This window comes from Ailuropoda melanoleuca, chromosome 13 (assembly GCF_002007445.2).
Source record: "Ailuropoda melanoleuca isolate Jingjing chromosome 13, ASM200744v2, whole genome shotgun sequence".
In the NCBI taxonomy this organism is placed as follows: Eukaryota; Metazoa; Chordata; class Mammalia; order Carnivora; family Ursidae; genus Ailuropoda; species Ailuropoda melanoleuca.
The window spans coordinates 70,903,824-70,910,716 of NC_048230.1; positions in this window are offsets into that span (position 1 = coordinate 70,903,824).

Sequence of the window (6,893 nt, forward strand, 5' to 3'; positions counted from 1 at the left end):
TCTCCCAGAACTTTTTCTATACATTTACATATGTATGTCTAAAAGAAATACATAGGTTTTGTGTTTCTTTTTTCTAAGATTATATAAAAAGGCAACTTGCTTTTTTCTCAATAACAAAGTCTCAGTGATCTCTTTAAATTTACAAAAGAACTTGAATTGGTAGTGATCCATTCACATGCTGTGGTAGCCAGTTTCCAAGGTCACCCTCAATGACTTCCCCCACCCCACTATATGCAAATCCTTGTATAGTCCCTTCCCATACTGAACTGCAATGGCTTGTATGACCAAAAGAATATGGCAGAAATGTCTGTGTGCCACATCTAAGATCAGGTTCTAAAAAGGCACTGCAGGGGCACCTGGGTGGCTCAGTCGGTTAAGTGTCTGCCTTCAGCTCAGGTCATGATCCCGGGGTCCTGGGATCCAGCCCCGCATGGGAAATCCCTGCTCAGCAGGGTGTCTCCTTCTCCCTTTGCCTGCCGCTCCACCTGCTCGTGCTCTCTCTGTCTCTCAAATAAATAAACAACATCTATAAAAAATAATAATAATAAAAATAAAAGTACTCAGCTATCAGAAAGAACGAATTCTCAACATTTGCTGCAACATGGACGGCACTGGAGGAGATAATGCTAAGTGAAATAAGTCAAGCAGAGANGCATGGGGAATCCCTGCTCAGCAGGGTGTCTCCTTCTCCCTTTGCCTGCCGCTCCACCTGCTCGTGCTCTCTCTGTCTCTCAAATAAATAAACAACATCTATAAAAAATAATAATAATAAAAATAAAAGTACTCAGCTATCAGAAAGAACGAATTCTCAACATTTGCTGCAACATGGACGGCACTGTTCTGGAGAAAACAGAACTGCCGTATCACGAGCAGCCCTGTAGAGAGGCCCACATGGGGAATAACTGAAGCCTCTTGCCAACAGCCATGTGGACGAGCCGTCTTGGACGTAGGCCCTCCAGCCCCAGACAAGCCTTCGCATGAGTGCAACCCTGGATGACATCTTGGCTCAACCTCACGAAGGACCCTGAACCGGAACCACCCAGCAAATCAGATCCCAGATTCCTGACTCTCAGAAACTGCATGAAGTAATAAATGTTCACCGTTTTAAGCTACTGAATTTAGTCAATTACTGAGTAATTTATTTGCAACAATATATAACTATATGTGGTTCAAGTTTTTAAAAAATATAAAAAAGGATGTAGCCAAAGCTCTTTGTCACTCTGACCTCTAAACTCTCACCTGATCCACCATCCTCTCCCCATACCCCTACTTAACTTAGAGTAAGCCCTTGGGAAATGTTAGATTTGTTATCTTGGGTACGGAAGCAGGCAAGCCCTTGGCCCCTCTCACAGATCACCTGACCTAAGAGAGGCTGCAGCAGTATGGCCTTCCCTTTTGGCAGCTGTAAAATCGTGCCCTTCTCTCTCCACAGGAACTGGGCCATTGGCCTTTTCAGCCTAGATGCCATTTTTTTGCGCCAAGGCCTCAGACACCCACGTGCATCCCCACATCCTGTCTCAGGTCTGGGGGTGGGGGCTTCCTTTCTGTGCACACTGGTGGAAAACATTACCTGGCCTTTTTCTTCAACCCATAGACATCAGAAACCAACCACTCACCTCCCAACATGTAGTCCCAGCCCATTCTTCAGACTTCTCTCCCATGGTGCTCCCCCTTCACCCTGCCTCAGTCCTCCAGCCTTCACCCCAGAGTTCCGATCTGCTCTGAAACCCCTCTAAGACATTGTTCATGCTGATCCTTCCACCCTGCATGCTCTACCCCCCACCCACCCTTCTGAAAACCACCGCCAATCTTTAAGACTCAAACCAGGGGTCATCTCTATGACTCTTCCCCTATCAGTCCCACAGTTCTCCTTGCTTCCAACCTAGCCCTGTTGGTCCACAGTGTGTGTGACAGCCAGAAGGATTGATGTGATGAAACCTGGGGTCATGCTTCCAGGTTCAGTAAGATGGGTGAAGAGTCACCCCACCTCTGCTGCTGAAGGTAGCTCCAAATTCTGGACAGAAGGCACGGAGCAGTTAGGTCGGGACTCAAAAAGTCAACAGTAGCAGGCAGACTGGACAACAAGTACCACCAATCTGGCAGTGAGTTTACACTTGTTTTTTCCTCTGGTATTCCCTAGGCTGTGCCAGTGCAGCCTTGAACCTAGAAGTGGGCAATGGCATGAGTGGAGGGGGCATCAGGACATACCCTCTAGTTCTGGCTCCAGAAAAGGAAATGGAGAATGAGGTCTCCTAACCCACAGAGAGAGTGAGGGAGATCCCCATTTCTTTTCCCCATTCTCTTTTATCCTAGCCCCCAGACCTCCCAGGTGGTGGAGGTAGTGGCGGGTGCCTACAGGAGAACCTTCTGCTCTAACTGAAGAAGCTATGGTCCCAAGATGGTGGGATGAGCCCATATTGCTTGGGCCCCAGATGTGGGTGCAGCTGTGGGCAAAGTCTGGTAAATAAAGCCTCAGGGAACCACAGAGTCACAGGGAGTTGGCAAGGAGAGAGGAGTTTGGGAAAGCGACCCCACAAAATTATTTATGGATTTCTGGGCTCACCCCCTAGGTGCGCATGAGGAGATCTAGCCTAGACGGCTCACCACAGACTTTGAGGAACTGAATCACGAGCTAGGCCAATGAGTGACACTCAGAAGGGGCAGATGCACGTGGCATCACACAGGGTTTGAAAAGAGGACTGACATTGGAACCACAACCCAGAGAAGGCAGGCAGAGTTTGCAGCTTGAAACCACTTTGCCAAGTACCAGCGAAGAAAAAAATATCAATATTCTCTACAGGATTTAGATGCGACCCAGAGCTCAGAGCTCATAACATAATATTAAAAATGTCCAGGGCAGATTACTTCCAGTATAAAGAAGCAGGAAAATTTCAGCTTGCTCGAGAAAAGACATCGAAAAGATGCCAACTCTGAGATGTTGGAATGATCTGAAAAAGCCCTTAACGCAACTGCTGCACAAATCCTCCATGGGGAGAGCATGGGGAGTCAGTGCTCGGTGGGGATGCAGTTTCAGTTTGGGAAGAAGGAAAAGGGCTGGAGGCAGATGGTGGTGACAGTTACACAACAGTGTGAGTGCACTTATTCCCACAGAACTGTATACTTAAAATTGATGAAAATGGTAAACGTTAGGAGGGGCCTGGCTCAGTCAGTAGAGCATGCAACTCTTGATCTCAGGGTCATGAGTTCAAGCCCTGTGTTGGGCCTGGAGGCTACTTAAAAAACAAACAAACAAAAAACCTCCAAGAAATAAGGATGAAGACTCTGAGCTTTCTTCAGCTTTTTAGTACATAGAAGATATATACTAAAATTTCCATTTGGTATCTGTATGTATACCAAATATGTATTTGAAATTGAAAAATACAATAACCAAAATTAGAAGCTCAACGGATGGGCTAAACAGCAGAACGAGATGTCAGAGGAAAGAATCTACAAACTCCAAGCTAGTTCAGTAGAAATTACCCAATCTGAACAATGAAGGGAACAAAGGTTGGGGAAAAAAAGAAATAAACAGGGTCTATGGGGCCTGTGGCACAATACGCAAAGGTCTAACATAGCTATCGTCAGAGTAGCAGGACGGGAGAATGAGTCCAGGGCACGAAGGCTTTGAACAGCTCTAGTCACCACCTCTCCCAGTCTGGAAATGCCCCCTTCCGTGGGTATATCATTAAACGAGTGTGGTACCTCCATTCAATTAACACAGCTCAGCAATAAAAAGGACGAACTACTGACACCTTCTACAACTTAGGTGGGTCTCAATGGCATCATTCTGAGTGGAAGACGCCATTTCAAAAGGTGACATACTGTATGATTCCATGTATGTGACATTCTCCAAAAGACAAAACTACAGTGATAGATCAGCGGTTAACACAGGTTAAGGGTGGGGAGAGTGTGTCACTACGATGGGAAACACAAGGGTTTTTTGAGGGGTGCTGGAACGACTCTATTTCCTGTTTGTGGTGGTGGTTACGCAAATGTACACGTGTTAACATTCGTAGACCCATATACCAAAAAAAAAAAAAAAAAAAGAGGGAATTTTACTCTACGTTAATTGAAATAAACAAAAAACTTGTGGTAGGGGTGTCTGGGTGGCTCAGTCTGTTAAGTGTCTACCTTCAGCCCAGGTCATGATCTTAGGGTCCTGGGATCAAATCCTGCATGGGGCTCCGTGCTCAGCAGGGAGTCTGCTTCTCCTTCTCCCTCTGCCCCTCCCACTGCTCTCTCTCTCCCTCTCTCTCAAATAATAAATAAAATCTTAAAATAACAAACGAACTTGTGGTCGTCAGGCTTCAAGATGGCCCACAACGATCCTCACCTCCTCATACGTCTGCCCTTGTGTGGACCTATCACAATGAAGAGGGTTGGCCTGTGTGACCAATAAAAGTGGCAGAAGTGACAGGTATGATTTAAGAGGTCAGATCATAAAAACCATTGCAGCTTCTGTCTTGGTCTCTTGAAGCACTCACTCTGGGGGAAGCCAGCCAGTGTTGTAAGGACACCCAAACAATCCTGTGAAGACAAGCTGAGGCATCTCACCCACAAATTCCAGTGCCAGAAACATACCCTACTGATGTATTTGCCCACATGGGAAACGGTGCCTGTTCACTGCAGCTTTGCTCACGAAGGCCAAAACATCAAACTTAAACATCTCAGAACAGGCTACATGACATGCATGATAGTCCATTCATGTTGTGGAATATTAGGAGGAGCGTAAAAAGAATGCAAAAGAGCTGCATATCTGATATTGAACAAATTCTAAGTGTGTTATGTGAAAAAGGCAAAAGCCAGACAGTATGATTTTGTGGGTCTTTTCTTTTCTTCTTTTTTTTTTTTTACAGGATATACACATGGATGTATTTCTAGAGACAGCATGAAAAGTTTCTGGAAGGCGTACAGCGTTTGCCTCTGGGGAGCGTTCTGGGCTAGAGCAGACATTTATTTTTCACTCTACAGGTATATTCTTCCGTACTTTTTCAATGTTTTACCTTGAGCAGGAATTTATTTTCAATAAAATTTTTGAATAACTGACACAGCCAGGGCTCTGACTTTTGGCACTGCCCTCAAGGGCACCAGGGGGACCCCTTTACTCATAAAGGGCTCAGTTGGCCCCTCAGTGAACCCTGAAAAGCCCCTTTCCACCATCGCCTATTTGCTTGCCCTTGACAAACTGTGGTCCCCTATTTGTACCTTTGCTCACATGGTTTCCCCCATCAAGAATTCCTTTTCCTCTTTCGTATGGGCACCTGTTGACAACACATCCATCATTCAACGCAACTCCCACCTTCTCCATGAATCTTGCACGAGGTCAGAAGTCATCGCAGCTTCCCAGACCACTTTCTCTGCATTTCATTCATTCAACCCATATATGGTGGGCACTCTTCAAAGCCACGTACCAGGTCAGGTGCTGGTATAGGGAGATACATCAGGCATGGTCCCTGCTCTTGGGGAAGCTCCAGGCTAGCTGGGGAAACCAACAAACAAATGTCCTCAGATAAGTGACCTGAGAGGCAGCCTAGCACAGGGGTTAAGGACACTGGCTCTTATCTCCTACTTACAGCGTTCAAGTCCTAGTTGTGCCACTCATAAGCTGTGTGTCCTTGAGCTAGTTGCTTCACCTCTCTGTGCCTCGGTGCCTTTATCTGTAAAATGGAGATGACAGGAGGACCAACTTCACAGGGTTATTCAGTGAACTAGATAGTTTAGCTTATATAAAGTGTTTCAACACAGCCTGGCAAGTGGTAAACAATACATCTTGGTTATTACTACAATTTCAAGGTGCTATGGCCGCTCAGGAGAGGAAATTTCTTAGTGTAAGATCTTGAAACACTAATGAGTATGATATAAGCAAAGAGAAAGCCTAGACAACAGTGTGGAGATGTGAAGGGCAAGTGGAGTATGAATGCACAGTAGAGTTTCTCTCTTGCAGTAATTTCAGTACTTGCCCCCCACCTCTGACAGCCTCCTGGGTCTCGTTCTGAGGGTCTTCAGGGTCTAGCAGAGAGATGAGGCTGAGTGAGGTTTCCCAGATTTCATCTTCATAATCCACACCACATCCTTTGCTTAATATATTTCTCTAAATCAACTTGCTTTTTGTAAACTAAATACATTTCTTAGAAGGAAACTGTAAACCACATCTGTAAATGAAAAAAAGAAAACGCAAATACAAAGCATCTCCAACACAAATAGAATGAAAGCAAAACAGTGTCACTAAATTCAGGCTAACTAATGTCTGACTCTGAGGTCTGCTCTCTGTTACCAGGACAGATTATTAGCAAATGGTAGAGAAATTAATGACATGCTGGCATCGAACTGAGACTTTCTCTTTGGCATTGTTAGCAGGACTGAGAAAACAAAAAGATAATTCTCTCTTTTTGCTAGTGCCCTGTCCTCCTAAAACATCGTGCACATTGTTAGAAAAGGAAATACCCCCCTTCCAAGACAATCCATGTGAAATGGCTCGGTGTGTTGCCATTGGGGGGGGCGGTTTCAGAGAGGGATGGGACATCCTCCCAGGCTCCTCCCCCGCCACCCCTGGGTGGGCCATTGTTCCCCACTTCTGCTGAGTCACTGTACTTGGGGAAGGAGGCGGTTCCTGGGGAATGCCTTTGTCCCTCTCCATACTGCTGTTTACCTGGTTGGGCCTGGTGTCCTGAGCTGATGATCAATAAAGGATTAGACGTAAAAACAAACCAAACCTGCTTGTCCTTAAATAATGTTATTTCAGGGTAAACGCCTCAACCCTGAAATGAACCAGGTTTCAAGTAATAATATGAATTAATTCTGACAACATAATCCAGAGTGCAGGATTTGCCTTCAGGCTATGTTTTTTTCTTTCTTTTTTTTTTTTTCTGTCAACTCTACTACCGAAAGAGAAA